The 24290-nt window shown below is 35.5% G+C and overlaps 1 long non-coding RNA gene across 1 annotated transcript; it reads left to right on the forward strand.

Annotated features, from left to right (window-relative positions):
* The first annotated feature begins 331 nt into the window (after positions 1-331).
* Positions 332-19236, forward strand: LOC141554374 (uncharacterized). The gene is made up of 3 exons (XR_012485855.1): positions 332-463; positions 15637-15756; positions 18058-19236. It is a non-coding gene; the product is annotated as an uncharacterized LOC141554374 (long non-coding RNA).
* Positions 19237-24290: the final 5054 nt, after the last annotated feature.

Below are 24290 nucleotides of genomic sequence, written 5' to 3' on the forward strand. Positions count from 1 at the left end.
ATTGTCAGATAACTGAAAGTTCTCTCTTTTTTGTGAAAACAAAGATTATGCCAAATTCTTTGCTAAAATCTCAAAATGTATACATATATATATAAATATGCAAGAATGTGTATAAATGTATGTATGTCTATAGCATTTCCCTTATCTACACATCTAAGAGAGCTGATACCAAAAAAGGGCTTGAAATTAGTCTAGCAGGATCTGTCCTTGGTGAGTTATTCTGGCTCTTGACGATTACTTCCTCTATTTCCAGGTATTCATTGACCACCCAATAAATAATACATCCTCAGATTTTGACAGTAACCAAAGGTGAACTCAGTCATCTGTAAACTTCATATTATCATCTTGCCTTCTTTGTCTAGAGTTTCTTTTTTTCTCCATAATTTTTCCATCATTGGTAGTATCATGGGATTCATTTCTATCAATTCTTCCACTGCTCCAGACTTCTGATCATCTGGGCTTGGTAAGTGGTACTCATTAAAATTAGTTAGATGCTCTCTTAACCACAAAAAGTTAGGAGGTAGTATCCACTTATTTCCTACTATCATTTTTGCCCTATCTTTTCCATTCTGAAGATGCTTGGTTTAAAAAAAAAAAAGGCAAAGGAGAAGCTCTCCTTCACCTTCATTCTATAGTAATTGTCCCATATATCTGAAACAATAGTCCTAGCCTTCCTCTTTTCTCCAATATAGTAAAATAAGGGTTTTTTTCATTATTCTTAGATTTTGTTTTTCTCAGCTCTAAGTATCAGAACTCTGAAACCATTCTTATAGAATCATATCATATTTTTGTATTTACTCTCTATTATTTGCCCTTGTTTCCATATTTTAATTAGACCTTTTAAAACTTGACATAGGTCAATTTCCTATTTTCTTCCTCATTATAACTCTTTTTTTTTTTGCCCTTTCAAAGACATTCTTAATAACTTCCCTAATCTTCTGGGCTAACTTCTTCATTTACAGAAGAGGAAACAGAGGGCCAGTTAGGTTAAGCAACTTACTCAGTGTCACTTAGAGATGGGATTGAAACTCAAGCCAGCTAACTCCCAATCCAGTGCCCTTTTCTATATCTTTATACCAGGATATAAGTATATGCTCCTATACTAGGAGAATGAGAACTGAGGAAATTAACTCATTTGCTTAAAAATGAAGGGATAGTCAGTAAGCAAAAAAATTTAAAAGCTCATTTTTTGAGTCTAGGTCCAATATTATTACAATTATATCATGTTGTCATATAGTAAATTTTCATTTGTATTATAGAATGTCCCATGCCTTTCACTCCACCTCCAATTTGATAATTTTTGAATGAATGATTGAAAAATATCAAGGGATTAGAACAACAAGTTCTTAAAAGACATAGATTTCTGGTCAGCCTTAGGGAGCTGAGAGGAATGAGGTCTCTTGACAGGTAAATGAGATATATATGGGGTCAGATAGCAAGTAGTGACTAGAGACCTGAAAAGATAAACAGAATTCAGGAAAGCCTGAAAGCAGAGAGGAGGGACATGGGCATTGGAATAGGACAGAGGAGGTAGATGAGGGATGGAAAATGGCTATAGTTCTTGAGAAGAATAAAGAGAGCAAGGCAAAGAATTTATTATTGAATAAGTGATTTATAGAATAAACATCAAAAGAGATATTCATAGAAAAACATGATAAAGAACTCTGTTAGAATTAGAATACAAAATAAGGCAAGGCACAAGGCTTGCTTGGTCTATTAGGTAAAGTCAAAGTTCTATTGCTAGATCAAAGCATATTATTTTATCTTTTTTTTTAATTTGCTTTTACTTTCTTATAGTTATTTTCCCTTTTCTTATGATTTTTCTTTCACAATATTACTAATATGGAAATATGTTTAAAATGTGTGTACCTCTATAATTATAACAGATTATTTGCTGTCTTGAGGAGGAGGATGGTAAGGGATAAAGAGAGAAAAGAAAACTCTCAAACTCAAAAGTCTTACAGAAATGAATGTTGAAAACTATCTTTGGGGCAGCTAGGTGGCTCAGTAGATAGAATACCAGCCCTGAAGTCAGGAGGACCTAAGTTCAAATCTGATCTCAGACACTTAACACTTCCTAGCTGTAAGAGAGAGAGAGAGAGAGAGAGAGAGAGAGAGAGAGAGAGAGAGAGAGAGAGAGAGAGAGAGAGAGAGAGAGAGAGAACTATCTTTACATGTAATTGGGGGAAAATACTATTGAAAAAAAGTCTTATTGTTAGAATAAGAGTACAAGATCAGAACAATAACAAGGTTGATAAGGTTAATTAAACTGAACCATAGGCCAAATAACAGATCAATTCTGGCATAAAGATAGGAACTAGATCTGAGATTTCATTGGTGTGAAGATCTTCCTAGATGAAGAAATTCCTTCTCTCAGATAAGGTTGGACTTATTGATAGGTAGGTGACATTCCCAGAATCAGAGAGTCAGTATGGGTCAGAACTTGAATTTGGATCTTTTCAACTCTGAAAACAGCTCTCAATTTACTCTGACTCCTTTTATCTGCCTGAAGAAGGGACAAATTTATCTCTGCAGCCCAGAAGAGGTGTAATTTATGTAACCTTAGCTTGAAAGATATGTGATTCCAGGAGATAGTTAAATTGTTCCTATAACCAGATTGAAGGTCTTCAAAAAGCTGATTGTATACAGATAGAAACATTTCTTACACATTACTTCTATACCAGTGTCTACTGCTACCATTAAATGAATAGAGTCATATTGTATGATATTTCTTTAGCTGTCTGAACTGAAGATATTAAAAGCACAGACATTTTAAAATCACAGAATTTGGAGCACCTATAAAGCTAAAACAAATATCTAGTTCAATTTCCTTATTTTATGGATGACTAAGGTCCCAAGAAGTTAAGTGATTTAGCCAAGTTCATATAGATAGAAAGGTGGTACAAAGTAATAGAGCAGTGACCATGGAATCAGAAATCTCGCCTCAGACACAGTTATATAATCCAGGACAAGTTACTTAACAACTGCCTGCCTCAGTTTCCTCCTCTGTAAAATGGAGGTAATAACAGCACCTAATTCTCAGGAGTTTGTGACGTAAAATGAAATAATTTGCAAAGTGATTTGCAAACCCTCCACAGCTATATAAATGCTAACTTTATAGATAAAAGACACAAATGTTATGGAATGACATTATCTGGAACAAGCACTGGGTTTGAAGTTAAAAGACCAGGTTGAAATCTGATGCTTCTGTTTTGGGGATCTTGGGCAAATCATTTAATCCTAGTGACTTTTAGTTTCCCCATCTATAAAATGAGGGATGGGGGCTGCATGAATTCTAAGGCTCTTTTCAACTCTAAAACCCAGAAGTGACTATGTTTCCTGCCTCCCTACACTATACTCTTTCCCCCAGCCCCACAAAGCCTTTGATTGCCTTCAAAGAACCTGGAATGCTTTGGGGGAAGCCCTTTCACCTGGAAGATCCAAATGTCTGTTGCCAGTATTCGAGACACAGATTTCAGACTCTGCAGACTTACTTAGGCTGGTGTCTAGGAAGTGACTAGAGAGATACAGATGCTCAGCTGGTTTTGATATGTGTGTTAGCAATAATGGAAAACATTTTGCTTTAAACAGAAATGTTTTTCTCTGGTGAAAAAGAGTTGTTTTATTGTTAGCAATTTTTTCTGATAGTTTCAATAGATGAATAACCCTGATAGGTTTACATTTATTACCTGGCATATATGGGCTCTAAATGCCCTATTAAAAAGGGAAAAAGGTTTTATCTTCCACAAGCAGAAATCATTTCAATGTTCCTTTGCTGCAAGAAGCTCATCTCCTGAGTCCTGTCTCAGAGGAGAAAATGTCTTCAATTAATTGCATCGAGAAAATGCTGCCTTCTTTGAAATCTTCTCATTTGCGTGTTGGTTGGGTGTGTTGGCATAAGAATGAGCTCCATGCTATTTAGAGTTCATAAACTGGTATCTTTGGAATTGGCAGTGAAAGCACAGGATATTTTTGACTAAAGAGACAGAGTCAGAAATTTGGGAGGAGGAGGGTACCCAGCTTTTCAATCAGTTCATTCTAAGTCTCAGGCTAACAAATTGATCTTTTAGCAATTATATATTGAGTGCCTATTGTGAGTCTAACTCTCCTCTTAGCATTAAAAAAATACAAAGAAAGATGTGTATAGTGAATGACTCAGAAGAGTGTAAAACCTGGTTGGGGAAGCAAGATTTAGCATTGGAAAATCATCTGAGATTGTATTATTGAAAATGTTAAATTGTGTAATGTTAAGTATTAAATGTTTTGGAAGTAAGGAGGCAGATAACATTGGGAGCTAGAGCAAGCAGGAAAGGAATTGGAAAACTTTCATTGTTCCCTTCCAGGTAGTCTTTGTTCTAATCAAAATCTATTCACTGTATCCTCCTCCCCCTGCCCCACACATAGATCTATGTCTTTGTTCACATTTTCTACACCCACAGTATCATGTGTGTGTCTGTGTGTATGCATGTGTGTGTGTGTGTGTGTGTGTGTGTGTGTGTGTGTGTGTGTGTAAGGACCCTTTTTGTCAGTCTGATGAAGCCTTTGGACCCCTTTTGGAAAAAAAAGCATTATTTTCTAAATTCGCGTTTGAAGATCACGCTATATTTCAGTTATAAATCAATGAAAATTAAGGTTTCTATCAAAATTCATGGACTCCCCTGATATCTATCCATAAATTCTAATTTAAAAACTCCTACCTAGAGCATTCTCCCTACCCACCTCCACCTGTTAATGACATTAACATTATATGATGGCTTTATATTTTTAAAACTTGTGCATACATTTTCATTTGACCTTTGTAAAAGAGGAGAAAAAGGAATTTAAGTATTTCTATTTTGCAAAGAGGAAACAATGTCTTAGGAGGTGAAATAACTGACCCAAGATCATAAAGCAATGGCAAAAATGAGATTCAAACTCAAATCTTCTAACTGCAGATGCAGTGTTCTTTACATTATAACCAGGATGCTCTCGTTCTCAGCTATCATTGTCTTCACAAAGTCTTTCCTGATTTTCCCAGTTAGAAAAAAAATCTTTCTTAGATTTCAAGATATACTATTATATACCTTTGCCATGATGAAAACTAACACTAACCAAACAAACAAAAACAACTCAGAAAATAGATAATAGGATTAGAGAAAAAAGGAGGGAAAGGGAGGGGAAGGGAGAAGAAAACAAAATGGTTTTTCCTACCTTAAATTTCACATATCACTTTGTACCCTTTTTAGGTTTTTGCTATATTCTCATGTTATTTATATTTGTGTTGGTTCATCTATTTTCTGTCCCTTAGATCATGATTATTAAACTGGAAACTCAAATATTTGAAAAGCCTATTTCCAATTCCTTTCACCCATATCATCTTTATTTTTATAAGGTACAATTATGAGATTAAAAGGAAGACTTTTGTATCTGTTTTAGGGGTGTATTGTTTACATTTAATAGACAGATCATAATTTACTACTAATTATCTGATTTACCTTGAAAGTGATGCCTCAGAATGTTTGTGGCAGCCCTCTTTGTGGTGACCGAAACTGGAAACTACATGGATGCCCATCAATTGGAGAATGGCTGAATAAATTGTGGTATATGAATATTATGGAATATTGTTGTTCTGTAAGAAATGACTAACAGGATGATTTCAGAAAAGCCTGGAGAAACTTACATGAACTGATGCTAAGTGAAATGATCAGGACCAGGAGATTGTTGTATACTTCAACAACAATACTATATGATGATCAATTCTGAGGATGTGGCCATTTTCAACAAAGAGATGAACCAAATCAGTTCCAATAGAGCAGTAATGAACTGAATCAGCTACACTCAGCAAAAAAACTCTAGGAGATGACTATGAACCAATACATAGAATTCTCAGTTCCTCTAATTTTGTCAGCCTGCATTTTGGATTTCCTTCACAGGCTAATTGTACACTATTTCAAAGTCCTATTCTTTTTGTATAGCAAAATAACTGTTTGGATATGTATACATATATTGTATTTAATTTATGCTTTGACATATTTAACATGTATTGGTCAACCTGCCATCTGCGGTGGGGGGAAGGAGGAGAAAAATTAGAACAAAAGATTTGGCAATTGTAGATGTTGTAAAATTACCCATGCATATATCTGGTAAATAAAAACTATGAAAGAAAGAAAGAAAGAAAGAAAGAAAGAAAGAAAGAAAGAAAGAAAGAAAGAAAGAAAGAAAGAAAGAAAGAAAGAAAGAAAGAAAGAAAGAAAGAAAGAAAGAAAGAAAGAGAGAGAGAGAGAGAGAGAGAGAGAGAGAGAGAGAAAGAAAGAAAGAAAGAAAGAAAGAAAGAAAGAAAGAAAGAAAGAAAGAAAGAAAGAAAGAAAGAAAGAAAGAAAGAAAGAAAGAAAGAAAGAAAGAAAGTGATGCCTCAAGTTTAAATTACTGGTCAATCAAAGAAATCAAAGCTATCTATAGTTATAAAAAAATGCTCTAAATCACTATTGATTAGAGAAATGCAAATTAAAACAACTTTGACTATATAACAAAAAGGAAACCATCAGTTGTGGGAGGGAGTGTGGAAAACTGGGACACTAATATGCTATTGATGGAGTCATGAAGTGATCCAATCATTCTAGAAAGCAATTTGGAATTTCCTGAAGTGATAGCTAGGTCTTTATCCCAAAGACATAGCAAAAAAGGGGAAAGAATCTATTCAATATAGATAAAATATCTCTTTTTATTGAGGCTAAGAATTAGAAATCAAAGAAAATGACCTTCAGTTTGGGGAATGACTAAACATTGTAAACTGTAAATTGTAAATGATAGTAATGGACTATTATTATGCTATAAGAAATGACAAACAAGATGATTTCAGAAAAATTTGGAAAAATTTACATGAACTGATGCATAGTGAAGTTACAGAAGCAGAAGAATATTGTAACAGGAATATTGTGTGATGAAGAAACTGGGAATGATTTAGTTATTCTCAGTGATACAATGATTCAAGACAATCTCAAAGAATTAAGCATACTAGACTAAGGATGAATCGTATTAGCCACCTCCAGTGAAAAAACTGATATTGATTGAATATAGATTGGATCATACTATTTTCATTTTTTTCTTTCACTTTTTTTATTTGAATCTTCCTGTATAAATATATACCAATATGGAAATGTTTTTCACAACTGCAAAAAAACCAATCACCAAAGATAGTGATTTTAGGTTTGGGCAATTTTACCTTTATCTCATTTTCATTCATTACCTTTGATTTCTAGTGTAATCAAGAAGAATAAGATAATAAGAGGAAACAAAGGAATAGGACAAATGAAAATAAAAGCTGAAGTACAGAAGGAAGGGGTTAGCCATAGAGGGAGTAGGTTTTTATCAACTAGTAAACACCAGTATGTGTTACTCATACAATGTGTCAAAAGCTACCCATCTGCCACACGATATTATGTGCTAACCTTTAGGCTAAAATCAGGTATGAAGTGAGAAAGGAAGCATTTCTCAGCAAGTTCACATCTCAATTCTCCTTTCTATTTCCTTATTACAAAATGATTCTTTGGATTTTTTCCTCCCTTACTCTTAACCAGTTCCTTTTTGGGTCAAGTACAAATCAGTAAAATAAATGGTTGACTTGAGTTTAGTGATGTGACAATATAGTGGGCATTTATGTTTACATTTGAATTCCATTTTTAATTTCATCCTATATAGTATAATTGAGGGAAGGAAGAAGGCATAGTGAATATAGAGGCAACATAGTGTCCAGGAAGGCCTGGGTTCAAATTCTTCCCATGGCACATACTAATTGTGTGATCTTGGGTAAATTCCTTAACTCTTCACTGCTCTAAGCCACTCTAAGATTATAAATTACAGAGAAGGTATCAATCTGAATTGGTAGTGGGAGTTTCCTCATTCAAGAACTCCCTGTTCAAAGAACTCATAGGTCTGTCTCTAGACCTGTAGTGCAATTAATCATTATGTAAATAAAGTAACACATTTCTTATCATCCTTTTGGTTCCTAACTTCACTAACGTATATAATTAAAGGTGTATCACTTAGGGCAGCACCTCTTTATAACACTGGCACCTGGGGAGAAAGGTGTTACTGGCTTCATTGTTCTAATGAAAGGAGATGCATCTGTATATCACCCTCGTGTGATTCACAGCAAATTGGAATTCACAACATAGTGCAGAAAAGGCTTTATAACAGGGTTTTATTGTAAATGCACAATCTAGTTTTTCATTCCTTTTTTCTTGGGTATCTATTGCCTTAAACCCTCTTTTTTCTTTATATCTCATTCTTTTTACCTCTGGCCTTAAAATAAAAGCAATCTTTCTAATAAGCTCCCTTTAAAATCTCTGGAATGGCAGTTGTATTGAAATCTTCATATTTTATTGATTCAATAAAGATTCATTCCACTTTATGAGAAGAAAGGAATTAGGAAGCATTTAAGCTTCCTTAAAAAGTTTTTTATTCTGAAGAAATTGGGAGAATTCTATTTCTCAAGGACCAAAGCTTGGCAGATGAAGGAAAGATGTTGCAATGATGTTTCTGAACCCCACAACAGAGTAGGGGCAGAGGAGAGACAGCTGTCAAAGTCATAATAATTGCAGTCTGTCCCCATAATCCTGTGCAAACTTTAGCACATTCCTATAAACTACAGGATAAGAATGGTTGCTTTTTAAAAGGTGACCTTATTAAAATTGGGTTCACTTAGGCCTGACTTTGATCTGTGAAAAATAAAGACATCCATTTACTTCTCAGATCTGACAAGAGATGGATGGTCCCTGGCTTCATTCTAGAAATTCAACATTTGATGGGAGAATCTGCTTGTCTTTGATTTATTTCCTCAGTTTTCCCAATTTGTTACAAACAGTAGCAGAGCAACTCTCTTCTATCTCAAAACTGTTAAAATTCTTATTCCCATGTGACCTTGGCCAAAGTGATAGATACAAGGAAAAAAACTGTACCTGGATGTGGGAATATAAAGAATGCATGGAAAAAATAACACTGGATTTTCTGTGATAGGGTTTCTCCAACTTTCAAAAGCTCACTGTTATAAGACATGAAAATGCAGGGAACTACACTTCTAAGTAGAAGGTGCCATAAAAACTTTTAATAAAGGAGTTTTACTTTAAGCAAAGGAACCTTAACATAATGTTATTTACCAAAGAGCAGAAGTCCTAAACTCATAGAATTCTAGGGGAAGTAGGGAGCCAGAGGTCCTTGAGTCTACCTCTGCAATAATCCAATAAAATATTCACTTGAACTCCTCTAATGATGAGGAACCTATCATTTCTTGAAGAAGCATATTCTGTTTTTAGATACTTCTAATTTTTAGGAATTTTCCCTTTGAGCCAAAATACACCTCTTTTCAAATTTCATCCATTTTTTCCCTGGTTTTATCCTTTAAGGTCAAGAATCTAAACTTTTCTTTATATCACAGTCTTTTGAGCTTCAAGACAATCATGATATTCCTCCTAAGTAACTGTTTCTTCCAGTTAAACATTCTCAGACCTTTCAACCAATCTTTCTTTGCCTGGTTCCAAAGTCTCACCATTTTGAACATTTTCCTCTAGACTCTTTGCAACTTGTCAATACTATTCCTAAAATGTCATATGTGACTAGAATACAACACTCCAACTCTGGTCTGACTAGGACAGAGTCCACTACCACCTTCCTTGCTCTGGTCACTATGCCTCTGTGACTAAGTTAGTAGTTTGAGATGTGATGCCAGGCTATTGACTCATGTTGAGGTTACCATTTACTACGAGCCCTTTTTTATTTCCACCTGAATTGCCTCCTCAAGCAGACCCATTTTGTATTTGAGCAGTTGATTCTGCCTGAGTCTTCATCCATCTTATGCCCTAAGCCCAATAAAATTTAATTTTGACTTTCTTGTTAATGGTTCAACATCAGAACAGGATCATGTATTATCAGTGGAAAGGACATTAAAGAAAAAGCATTAGTATCTGATTTACCATTGCTTCCTAAGAACTATGAGACCCTTCTATCTAACTTGCAACTAAAATCTTCCGAATGTATTATCTTCCCCATTAGAATGTCCCCATCTTTAGATAAGACTGTCCTATTCTCTATCTCTCCATTACTTAGCACACAGCTTTGTATATAGAAAAAGCTTACTAAATGTTCACTCTTTCTCTCATTTATGCAACTCCTAATCTCATTGGCTTTTGGGGGTTCAATTATCATTTCTTTATAGATAAGTCCCAGATTTATAGATCCAGTCTGAGAACTCATTCTCCATCCCCTCACTCCTTACCATCTCCAAACCTTCCTTTTGATTTTCAAGATAGTTATGATGTTCCTCCTGAGTAATAGTTTCTTCAGATTAAACATTCTAAGGCCCTTTTTCTTCCAAATTTTTCTCTTGAGGGCATTACTATACTCCTAATCTCAGAATACTCCTTGGTTCCTCATTCACTTATCCTACATATCAGTTTAGCTGTCAAATCTCTTACCTAGGTTATGGCAATAAACTTCTAATTGATCTTCCTTGTCTCAGGTCTCTCTTCTTTTTCTACCCATCCTATTCATAATTGCCAGAGTTGTATTCTTAAAGTTCTATTCTTCCTCCCCCAACACCTCCAAATTCAACTCCAGTATCTCCTTCCCTATTATCAAATATAAATTTCTCTGTCTAGCATTTAATGTCCTCTTCACAGACTGCCTCCTTTCTACTAACCTTATAGTCCAGTCAGTAAGTTAACAAGCACTTATTAAGCACTACTCTGTACTAGGCACTATGCCAAGTGCTGAGGAAAAAAAGCAAGAATGAGAGTAAGGAAAGAAGAAAGGAGCCATCCTGCTTAAAGGAATTCCCATTATAATGGGAAAGATAAACATGTAAATAAATCTGAAGACACATGTTACATACAGGATAAATTGGAGATATGAATCAATCAAGGAAAGACATTAATTTTAAAGAGAAATTAGGAAAGGCTTCTATTAGAAGAAAATGATTTTATCTGGGACATACAGTAATCAAGGAGTCTAGGAGGCAGAGAAGAAAAGAGATTCTTACTATGGAAGAAATGGACAGTGAAAAAGCTCACTCAATTGCTCTTTTTTTCTATTCCTCATACATTGTGTTCCATCTCCTTTTTTATGTCTATGCCTTTTCCCTGGATGTCCCCCATGCCTGGAATGCATTCCTGCCTAACCTCACTTTTGATATCCCCTATATTCCTTCAATATTCAGCTCAAATACTATTTTTGCATGTGATTTTATTCCCCAGATTCCCTTCCTTCTCCAAATCCCAAAAAAAGTCTATGTTCTGGCTGTTTTGTATGTATTAGGTAAAGTATCGTCTTACAATGGACCAGAATTATTTTGATAACCCTCTAGGACCCCAGCATCTAGCATAGTCCCTGACACAGGAAAGAACTTAATAAATGTTTGTTGATTGACTAATTTGTCCAAATTATAGGACTTTATATTTGTCAGAAATCCATTTCATCCTGTGAGGTTGGGGCCTATCATTCTAGATAGTTTGAATAACTTGGAATGTTGCTCTGGTCATCTAGGGTATTCATTATCTTTCCCATTCCTTCATCTAATTTCTACCTGAAATATAAATTATCTTTATGACATCATTGAAAAGTGCACAATCAACTTTTTTCTTGAACATGTCTTTGTGATGGGGAATTTACTACCCCACAGGGCAACTTAATAATAAGCAGACAGTGCTGGCTGATAAGATGTTTTTATATTTAGATACAAAATTAAATTTTTTTACTCCAATCTCTTTATTTTAGAGTTGAGACATCTAAGTCTCAGAGGCTAAGTATGTGCCAAGGTTACAAAGTAACACCTACCCATTGCTCTCAGTTCTAAACTCCAGAATCAATCTAAACATGGTTATCTGATCAGGTGGTGGCAATTGGACTTTATTTAAAACCCTATTTTATTCATCTCAATACTATTCGAAGAACTACTGTGTATGACACTAACCCTCTCCTAATAGAGATGCAAATATAAGTAGCATCTTTTCTCTTAAGAAGTTTATAACTTTGCTTTCTTCATTTGGAAAATAAGAGATTATTAGATTAAGTGAAATCTAAAATCTTTTATGACCCCAATATGTCTGTGACTCTACAATTTCATACCTAGAACATCTAGGATGGGAGATATTATAAGCAAACTGCTGCAGAACTGAGTAGAATATGGTAAAGAATAACTAAAATAGACACAACATGGTATAATGAGAGGTAAAAACCAATGTATTAGAAACCAGATGATCTGGGTTTTCTACTTTTTGAGTAATCTTGGGAGAATCATTTAACCTTTGTGGGCCTCAACTTTCTTTCTTCTCAGCAAAATGAGGTCAGATAATGTATAATCTCGGCCCTTTCAGTTCTAAATCTATGATCCTTTGGCATATGGAAAATGTAAAGAATACTTTGAGAGATCACTGGTAGGAAAGGTCACTTCAAACTTGAGAGCTGAGGGAGGAGAGTAGAAAAAAAGAGATGGTGTATGAATTTAATCTTGAAGATTCAACCAAGAAATGGAAAAATTTTGGGAGGGAGAGGAGAAGGGCATATTAATACTAAGATTATTTTTTTAAAAAGGAAATATATTTAGAACATGTATTCAGAAAACAGCAAGTGATCTTGAAAGTTTGATCCAGAAATTATGTATAGAGAGATAACATTAGGCAATATCAGAGTAGAACTAGGTTGTAGAGAGCCTCAAAAGTCAGATTAAGAAGTTTGGACTTTATTGGTTAGAAATACAAAGTTACATAATGAGAATTGTATGTTTGGAAGATTAATCTGGCAGTGAATTATAGAAGGCATCAGATGCAGAAGCAATAGAACAGGACTTTGCAACCTGGAAACCACAAATTTGTTTTATAAAAAAATATTTTGTTTTATTTTTATATAGTTCAATATAATTGGTTTCCTTTGTAGTCCTATGGATTTTATTTTATGCACTTAAAAATATTATTCTGTGAAAGGGTCAATATACTTAGATTAGACTATCAAAGAGGTACATGACCAAAAAAAAAGAAAAAAATTAAGAATTCCTGGACTAGAGTGTAGAGAAAAGGTTAGAAAGCAATAGAACAGAGCAAAAATAAAGAAGAATTCAGCTAGGGTGATAATGGTAGTAGAAAAAGCAGGGTTCAAGTCCATAAGTGTAGGTAGCCTCTCCTATTAAACTCTTGTTCAGTGATTTAGTATTTTGACATAGAATAGCACCTTCTTTTCCCTTCTTCCAGGGCCTGAGTAACATCATGTAGCTGCCTTACACCTCCCCTCTGTAGCTTATCCTGTTATTTGTGGAAGGGGTTAGCTGCCTGGGTGGCCAAAGGCATTGAATCTGGAGTCTCTCATAACTGCTGTGTTTGCTCCCCTGGTTTGTTGGCTGGGAGAGTACACAGTAAAGAATGATTTGCCTCTCATTTTGCTCTCTCCATTCATGTAAGTAGGTTGTCTGTGTCTCCTGTTACTCAAATCCCATTGACCAGAGAAAAAAGAGAAGAAGCATGGTACCCAAGGTACTGTGCATACTAGGTGAGCTCTGCTGTGTTCCCAGGCAACAACCTCACAAAGGTGCCTGGCTCTTCTCCATTTGGAAAGGACCCCTGGCATAAGTACAGGCTCTGAGAGGGAGTTGAGAGACTGATGTGTGTAATCCTGGCTTGCTTCTCATTCAGAGGATGCAAATAAAATAATGGTTCCCATTATATGGTCCAAAGCCTTTTCCTTACAATAACCCTGGAAAATAGGCAGGCATTAATTACTATATGAGGTAGGATAGCAGTAGTATATTCACGCAGATTAAGAAATGGAGACTATTAGGAGGGGAAACAACTGATGTAACTAATCAAGAGCTGAACTGGGAACTTGAATTCACATCTTCTGACTCTCCATCATTCTCTTTTTCAATGGTGGCCTCCTCAGAAACAGAGTTGTGTAAGCATCTGCTCTTAATTCTACCCACTCTTGGATAGGTCTCCTTGACTTTAAATTGTCTTTGTGCTAGAGCAGGTGATAGGGAGAGAAGCTGTCCAATCAAGAAATTAGGAAACATTTCTTAAACATTTACTCTGTGCCAGGTTCTGATTTGACACCAAGGATACAAAGAAAAAGCAATTCTTACCTTAGAGAATTTTACACATGGTTCACAGCTTTATCAAGTTATCCTATAAGCAGGACAAATAGAAATTTTAAAAAGATATATAGATATCTTAAATATATATATCTTAAATATCATATTTTTCATATATATGCATTCAATGAAGAGACATCAGGAACCTTAATAACCATCTAGTCCAATCTGTTCATTTTATAGATGAGTAAACTGGATTAGGAAAGAAGGTTAAATGACACACCTAAGGTCACACAGATAGAATTAGAGGCAGGATTTAGACCTAGATCTCCTATAGATCCATGAAACTCTCCATCATAGTTTAATTGAAGAAGGATATTCCTTTAATGATTTAAGAATACTTACAATGACACAGAATCCAAGCACAGTAACAACAAACAACATATGAAATGAATACACTAATGCATGAAAAGATAATCAAATGAAAGTCAAACTCTGAAAAATTGTAATGACCAGTCTTGGTCTCATTTGAGACAGATGATCAAGCATAGTTCCTTCCTCTCAGCAGAGAGATGGAAGCTCTGGGTATAGAATGTTGCACATACTTATATGTGGTCAATGTGTCGGTTGGATTTGAAGTGTTTTTCTTTGTTACAAAGGACCATTTAGTGGGAATGGGTAAATCTGCAGAATGCCAGGATATTTTTTTCAAAAAGGCATTAATAAAACTTTTTTTTAGATTAATTGAAAGGGAAAAAGATGAGACCCCTAGGGAATTGTAGGGAGGGGTTAGAGAATGGAGAAAAGATAGATCATTTCCTGGGACCAGGAGGTGCCCTTCAAAGATGTTTCCCTCCTAAAGACCTCATCCAAACCTCTCTTGGAAAGACAGTTGCTGAGTTAGCTGAATCATTATTTGCATTGCTGTCTGTGAAAGGTTATGTCTGAAATAAACTTGTGGTCTCTGTGAAATCTCATGCGCTCTGATCTTTCCTGGGAGTGTTCTTGACAGTGTCAGCCCACAAATAAAACACCACAGGTCAAATAACAAAAGCCAGTCACAAATCATGAATTTTGGCTTTCTGACATAACCCTGGTGCTAACAATTTCATTTCTAAAGGTTTACTTAAAATTCTGACAGAAGACTAAATGATCCCAACACCACAGCAAAATACTGGGAAAAGAGTGGGGGGAAAGCCCCCCACCCCTGGGGAAATGATGATCAAAGGATAACAGATCCTGGAAGGAACCCTCAGAGACCATCTAATCCAACCCCCTAATTTAACAGATGAGGAAACTGAGGTGGGGAAGGGGGCTTAAATGACTTTTCCAAAGTCACGCAAATAGCAAGGTGGGACAGAGTGGGTCACTGACTTTCTTTGATAACCATTCTTTCTCAGCTCATGTGGGTAAATTCTCTGAAAGCCAAAGGTTGTAGAGTTTGAGCATTTCATCTGCTTCTGAAATGATATACTCTAAATCTATGAAAGACCTGAAATAGGACTTCACAAGCCATTCCTGCCACTTCTCTCCTTTTCTCCCTCTTCAAACCCCTCTGTTATCCTGTGAAATCATCAAATGTGGACCAGATGGAACAAAGACTCCCTTATCGACCTATGGCTCCACCTGAGACATGACATCCACATGTGATTCTTCTTTGGTGTAGATCTTGCTTCAGCCATCTTGCTGGGAGTGAAGTAATGTTTTAGGTAAGTGCTTAATGTCTTCCATCGTTTCATTTCCTGAATTGCTTTAAAGGCTTGCACCTGTGTTCTATCCAAATGCAAGACTTAAATGAATAGCAGCCTTTCAGAAGATGAGTTGATCCACCCATAATTTTTAAATGAATTTTGAAGTTGCAAGACTTTAAGTCTTCACACACTGCCTTCAAAGATGTCTGTCTGTTCTCTGAGACATGCAAGAATGCTAAATGGAAATGAGCTCTGCTTAAGCTTCTACCTGGTTTTCATTTTTAAAGAAAACAGAGGAAATGACTGAAGATTTTACTTTTTTTGTTTGAGTTTGGTCAACCATTCAAAAAAAAAAAAAAAGGAAACTAACTGGCTTCTCAAAATGCAGCAAGAATATGATTTTTTTGTCATTCACTCTCTTCAGTAATGATAGTTTTTTTGTTTGTTTGTTTGTTTGTTTTTTTCATGACTTGCTGGATTGGATATTTCAGACTAGAGGCCCAGTAGATTTGTTTCCATGAGAAACATTGGTGTAACTAAGAGCACAAAAAAGTTTTTTTCTACCACCAGAAAGTAATCAGATTGTCACCCATGCTTTATCACTCCTATATCCTTTCATAAATTTGCCCATGAGGTCCACCAAACATATTGAAATCTTTCCTTGATTTAGAACTTGAAGGGGCCTAAATGGTAATAGAATTATAGATTCAAAGCTGGGAGAGACCTAAGAATTTATCTGCTTTGATCTCCTCCATTGTGGATGAGAAAACTGAGGCCATATAGAAGTGATTTCAAATTCATTACTTTCTCCACCTTACCACAACTGTGACCCTTACATGGCTTGCTTAAGGATCAGAATACACAATGTCCTTTGCAGTTTTCTTTTGAAGGCAAAATAAAGGCCACAAGTCATAGAGAAGCAATAGAAAAACTGAATTTTAGTCCCATCTTTGCCACTAACTAAACAAAAACCCCTAGGGAAATGGTTTCCCTTCTTTGGGTCTCATTTTCCTTCTCTCTAAAATAAAGGGGCTGAATTAGATGATCTATAAGACCTCTTTTTGCTCCAAGATTCTATTCTAGGATTAGGCTAAATCAATGAATATGTAGTATTTAATATGCTTCTTATAAATATGCAATAAAGTAATACTGTGTACTTAGTGTCTTGCTTCTAAAAATGAAAACACTATATAAATCACCCTATACTGAATCATATAAATGCATACTCCTAGTATGAAGTATACTTGGCCTCTTCATTTCAACAGCTTCTTATTTTGGCTTCTGAGAGAAACTGTACTGAATTACATTGATTTTTAACACCTGAAGATAAGATTAATAATGAACTGATGATCTGCTTTAAGACCATGGTCTGCTTTGGAATTACTTCACTTTGTATCAATTTGTTCATATACATGAACATATGGGAAAAAGAAAACCAGAGAGGGAGAAAGATGGAGAGAAAAAGAGAGATAGAGACAGAAATACACAGAAAGACAGACGGAGAGAAAAAGGTAGAGAGACAGAGACTGAGACATAGATACATACACACAGACACAGAGAGAGAGATAGACAGAAACAGACACAGAGACGCACCCACAAAGAAACAGAGAAAGACAGAAAGACAGAGACAAAGAGAAAGAAAGAGACCGAGACAGAGAGAAAGGCAGAGAGACAGAGAGAGAGACATACGCAGAGAGAGAGACAGAGCAAAAAGAAAGACAGAGAAACAGAGAAAAAAAGAAAGAGAATCAGCTAAAGCCTGTGAATTGCCATATCAAGTTGATTTTCATATAGAGGCTTGAAAAAGCTGATAAAGAGTATTTAGATTTACTCTTTTGTTCACAAAGGTAATCTTAAGGGTTTTAGGAGCATTCAGAAGGCCTTTTCAATAAGGATATGAATAAGAATTCAATAAAAATAAGAAATATTCAATAAGAATAACATTGGTTAAATAAACTATTAAGATGAAAACAGAAGGGTCAGCAAGATAGACTGCTGATTTGCTCATAGCCAACCAACATTTGTCTATTTGCAGACCTTTAATGAGTCATTTCTAAACATACTTTAGTCTGTTCCAGGATTATATAGTGGGGACCGCAAAGAGGAAATTACCTTAAAATGAGGCTTTAATCTCTCAGAGTATAGAGTTGTCTCTGTTCATTCTAAGTTCCTATAATACTTAATAAATTTCTGTGCACACACTGGGCATTATTCAATACATATTTGTTGATGACAAGGGAGAGAAGCTTTGGAAAGAGCTCAGAGGTGTTTTCTGCATCTTTCCTAAAATCTTCATACTTTGATTCCTTTGACTTATAGATTGCCTGTTCTGAGATGAGAAAGAACTGAGAGAAGACATCAAGCTGGAAATACCTTCAGTTTAAAGCATCTGTCAAGGATGGGAAATAGACAGAACAGGAGAATAAAAGAGCTGCCAGATGAGTCAAATGATGTAAACTTTTAAAAAATCACAAGCCTACAATGCAAGAATTTCTGATTTTTCAACTTGTCATTATGATCTTGCACAAGTTATTCTTTCCTTCTCCCAAATATCAGACATCTAAAATGTTCAAAACAATGAAACATAGGACCTACAATGCAAAACATTTAAAATAATCGAGTAATCACATAGTTTTCTTCTCAATTGGCTTATTGGTGACAGAGGTAGCAGAGCATCCTGAGAGAAGATTAGGACACTGGTCCTTGCTCTTTGACTTAGTTATCTAGTAATGTGACCTTGAATGACTTTATTGCTTCTCTCTGGGTATCACTTTCCCCTCTCTAAAAAAACAAAGGACTGGACTGTAAACTCTAAATTCCCTCCCAGAATTCATATTTTATGAAATATTTATTATACTGAAGTCTTACATAGAGTGGTTTCATAGTCACAAAGAATTTGGAAACTGGACAGAATAATCTTTGTTAGTTACTTGTTTATGTCATCTCTGACTCTATCATGTGGTCTTGGCAAGAATTTGTCTCAGGATTTTCATTACCAAGTGACATCTTCTCCCCTCTGCCCCAAATTCATAATTATTTTGGTGAAGGAAAGGAACAAATAGGCATTTTGTCTGGGTCTTTTCTTTCCTCTTGAGTTGGTCTTTGCAGTGTAGTCTTTGGGCCATTGCTCTGGGCATAATATGGTCAGTGTTTCTACAATTCTTTTGGTAGCCTCAGGAACTATCTTTTAAGTTACCTGGATAGGGGATAAAAGGCAATACAAATGGATGTTAGAGTTTAAACCTCAATCAAAACGGATGGATTTGATATTCAGAACCCAACACAAACCTCTTCATTTTCAAGTTCATTTACCCTTGGCAACATGCAACCTCCTGTTACTAAGAAAAAAAAGGCTTTAAAAAGCTCATTTAAAAGGCTGAAAAGCCTTTTGGGATCTCCACAAGCTCTTTAAAAACATATTTTGATGATACAAGTGTAAACAAATCACAAGCATATGGATTGAATTTCCCTTAAATTACACAGGATTTTAAAAATGAAAGGGGGGAGAGTGTTCAGAAAAATATGTTTTTGGTTTTACTGACTCAGAATGAATGAATGAATCTGAGGTTTTGACAGACTCTGGAACTTCAGTAGGTTTATCTGATCTCATCTGAGCTCCTCAAAGATGGATTAGAAGTTTTAGTCAGGAACCAGTGAACATCCAGGTTAAGGAAAACCCTTGTTAAAATACCACTGGACCCTGGAATGCTGTCACAAAATGATAAGATGGACCAATCTAAGGGCCAGTGTCAATGGAGCATCCCTCTTAGGTTTACACACTTAATATACTTGAGTCCCTTAAGCTCCTTCTCATTTGCACCCTAAGTATCATTACAAAGATTCACAATTAGCCAGTGTGGGAAAGGATGCAGATTAGGTATTTCTTCACATGGTGGCAGCGTGCCTCAGTGATCTTGACAATAAGGCAGACATGCTAAAGGTTGCACACAGATCTTCTTTCAGTGGCGCATGGGATGCTCTGCTGCCACATTTCCTCTGCTCCTACTTTGGATGCTTAGCAGCTGCCACTGCCCTTGAACCCCCTGGAAAGATCCAGAGCACACACCATCCTTTTAAGCTTTCATCAATCCCACCCTCCAACTCCCAATCCCCCATCAAAGACCAAGGTCAATAATTCAGATGGTCTTTTCAAAGTCAACATATCATGGAAGAAAAAAATATATTGGACCCTGGAGTCAAATTACTTTGGTCAGAATCTTGGCCCTTCTTTTGGGTCAAGTCACATGACTTCTCTGAGCTTCAATTTCCTAATCTGTAAAAGGAGAGAGTTGAGCTAGAATCTAGTCATGGAAGATTTTAAAGGTTCTTTCTAAAACTTGATCCCATGAACTATGAAAAACTGACAACTCCCTATGCTATAGCAATAGTTCAACACTTTTAGAAGGAGAAAAAAATACAAAAAGGGCAAGGAATGATGAGAACTCACAACAAGGAGTTGTGCATAATTGATTCACATAATTCAGAACACATCTGGTAGGAAAAAGGAAAGAAGGAAGGAAGGAAAGAGGGAGGAAGAGAAGAAGAGAGGGAGAAAGAGAGAAAGGGAGGGAAGAAAAGAGAAAGGGAAGGAAGGAAGAGAAAAAGAGAAGGAGAGAGGGAGAAAGGAAGGGAAGAAAAGAGAAAGGGAGGGAAAGAGGAAGGAAGGAAATAAATTTTTATTAAGAACTTAATATGTGCCAGATACTGTGCTAAGTACTTTACAAATATTACTTGATTTAACCTTCACAACAACCTTGTGAGGTAGATACTATCATTAACCTCATTTTGTAGTTGAGGAAACTGAGGCATGTAGGCAGTGTAAATTGTACATTTAAATGATTTGCTCAGGGTCACACAGCTAGTAAGTGTTTGAGGCTGAATTTGAAGTCAGGTCTTTCTGACTCCAGACCCAGCACTTTATCTACTGTCAGACTCAGCACTTGATTGTCCAACTCTCCACTTCTCTTTTCTTGTGTAGATAGAACATAAATGATAGGTAGACATCCCAGAGATAAGAGAAAGTAAACTACATAGGCAAGCTCTGTCACTTATCTAAATCACTACATTTCTAATAATCGTATTCACATGACAATAACTCACACATAACCGTCTAAGATAGGTTATAAAAGTATTTTCGTTCCCATTTCACATAGAAAGAAACAGATTCAGTCACAGGCCAGTAAGTGTCAGAGTATTCTTTGTTACAAAACACTTTCACTTAAGTTAACTAAATGTCTTGTATGTAAGATGTCAAGTATCTTAACCTCATGGAATAGGAATCAAATGAGACCATTTATTCAGGCATTATAGGTTCTCAGTTGATTGACTTGCTTAGTCAATGGTTATGGAATCAACTTAAGCATCAATCAATCAACATGCATTTATTGAGTGCTTATTAGTCATGAATAAATGAATGAATGAATGAACTTATTTGATCCTTAGAGCAATCCAATGAGCTGGATATTGCAAGTGTTGTCCCATTTTACTTGGGGGAAAAAAACTCAGAGTTGAAGAGACTTACCTAAAGTCACACAGGAAAGTGACACTCCAGGTCAAATATATTTCTAAATCCACTATTTTCTACTATACAAACTCCTGGCAGAAATAGGAGGGTTCAAGTAATGCTGTGAGGAACATTTAAAAGGATCTTATATAGGGAGGAGGAGAGAAAGGATATTGGCAATTTTGTTTTTAGAACTGGCAGGTCTTTGGTAGGAACTGGAACAATGAAATGAATCTCTCAGCTACAGAAGGTGAAAAAGGAAACTGCAGCATATTTTCTCTCCTAAAAAGCCATGTACTTGAGTTCTGTTCTGCTCCTTCCCCAGAGGACTTAAATGAAGATGTTATTGCTACCTTTCTTTGGAGAATGGTTGTAAGGAAGTACTTTGAAATGATACTATAGCCCTTTGAAAAAGTAAAATGCTCACTAATATAAATAGCTCATACCCCCTACTTGTGTCTATAGTCCTGGTGTCTGTCCCCTCACTAAAATCGTTATTTCCCAAGCAGTACATAATTTTCGCAGTACAATTTACACTGCCTAGGCAGCTGTCTGCCACACCAACTCTTTATGAAATCCACCCACAGTATTTGACTCAATTGCCTCCTGCAGCTGTGAATTCCACAGGTTGACCACACTCTGCATGGAGTATTCCTTTGTATTACTTCCAAATTTATTAGCCATTTGTGCAAATCCATTTAGTTACTTGTATTTTTTAATTTTTATATACATATAACTATTTTGAGACTCAATTCCTTTTATAGTTATTATGTAGTTTAGCTTAGAGGATGGTCTTTAAAGAATTGGCACAAAAGAAGTAATAATGCAGATCTATATATGGTTCAAAAGCAGATTCAGTCTGAATCTTGCTAAGGGACATAACCATAACTTTAGTTTTATTTTCCTTTGATCTGTGTCTAGTTGGCTCAGTGATTAAAGTATAGTGCTAATGTGGTTAAGGATCTAACCTTGGTCAATTATTTTCATTGGTGGTCATAGATTTTCTCTTACACAACCCAACCACCTAGTAAAGGTCTATTGCCACAAATGAGATGAGAGAGAAGTATGAAAGTATGTATAGAATAGCACAAATTCATCCCCATTGCTAGAAAGTAGAAGAATTAGTTTGGCATATATATTACTCTTTGTAGGGGTTCCTAGGTATAAGAAAGTGAAACATTTGTCACGGGTGCTGGATGTATAGGATAGGTATTTTGCTGAAAATAAATTATATTTTTTATTAGCTAAGTGCTTACATTTTTTTAAAAGATCTGAACCTCATTTATAGCCATATTAGAAACTTCTTCTTTTCCAAACTTATTAAGGCAACAGGGATAGAATTTAACAACCTTCCCTTCACACACTGCTCACTCTGTGGCCCTTTCATGATTGTTTTTACAATTTCAACATGTTCTTCATAATTCATTTTAAGTAGCTTGCCTAAAAATGTGTTTATTGGAAGGAGGAAAAGGACTACTGGTCCCCATATCCGCATAGACTAATAGCTTTACTATGAATAGTAGATCAGACCATCATCTTCCTATTACAAGGACAAGTTATATTCTTCCCTCTGGCTTACAAAAATTATCCATTTTTTTTTCAGGTGCAAGTCAGTTGAATGATGCTCCTTTTGTAGTGCCATTGATCCTACTTTTCTTATCGATCTTACTTTATCTATTAATTATCCTTATTTGGGGCCTTCCTCCAGAAATAGAGAGTGCTTCCTTTGCATGAGTCCTTGCTCACCTGGGCTCTCAAAAATATACCCTAATGAGAGTTTGACAAGCATTTAAATGATATACCCAGCTCCATCTGTCAATTCTTGTTTTAAACTTTCCATTCCCATCAATTCCTGCTGTTATCCCCCTTTTTGTATACCTGAGCTTATAAATAACTGTGTGAAATGTAACTGAGAATGATTAACGTCAAAGGACTTATTCACTTAGAACACAAATAGCCCTAAAATTAAAAAAAAAAAAACCAAACAAACAAACAAAAAAAATATAGTACTTCTTGTAATATCTCACACCCCCGTAAAAAAATTTTTTTTTTGAGAATTACCATGGAAATATAGAATGTTAGAACCAGAAGAGACCTTCCATAGGGACCTGGTTCAGTGTCACCATTTTATAGATGTAGAGACTGAGACCCAAAAAGGAGTAATATCTTCTTCCAGGTTATGTGTACTACTTAATTGTGGAGCTGAAATAAGAATTTAGAATTTCCTTCCTTCTAGTACAGTGCTCTTTCCAAAAAGCACCCTTCCCACAGATTAGTCTTGTATCCTACTTTACTACAAAGATGCCCAAGATCCTGTACAACTTTAAATTATCTGATTTTTTGATTATCTTTATAGAGAAATTGTTACATACTGAGAAATAATAAATAGGAAGAATTTCAATAAATTTAGGATGACAATCAATAGAACTTTTTGCATGTTGATCATGATAATGTAAAGGAAAACAACAATAAAACACTTTAGGACTCTGACCAATGCAGTGACCCACAGGGACTTCACAGGGTTGCTGGCAATGCATTCCTCTTATGAGAGATGTAATTGATTATAGGATCAGTATATTAGATATGGACAAAGTTATTTTTAAACAAAATTCATTTTGTTTAACTTGGTTTTTTGTTCTAAAGGAAAGTTTTATGGTAAAATAGGTAAATGGTAAGTGGTAGAGAAATAAAAGAAAAAGATCATCAATAAATCATTTTTAAAAGTTCATTAGAATGGACCCTGCATATCATCTCAATCATTTTACAGATGAGGAAACTAAGGCAAAGAGAAGTTAGATTATTTGCCCAGGATTACACAACTAGTATCTCAAGGGGGATTTGAACTCAGACCTTTCTGACACTAAGTTTTAGTATCCCAAGTACTCTATCTTCTCCACTGCAATTAAGCACAGAAAACCTAAATGACTTTCCTATGTCATTCATTTAATATGGTCATTTAACAAACATCTATTGATTGATTAAATGTACAAGGTACTATGCTAACTACTAAGAATAATGAACCTGGTGAGTAGGAATTCACAATATAGGA

Source organism: Sminthopsis crassicaudata, chromosome 1 (assembly GCF_048593235.1).
Source record: "Sminthopsis crassicaudata isolate SCR6 chromosome 1, ASM4859323v1, whole genome shotgun sequence".
Lineage (NCBI taxonomy): Eukaryota > Metazoa > Chordata > Mammalia > Dasyuromorphia > Dasyuridae > Sminthopsis > Sminthopsis crassicaudata.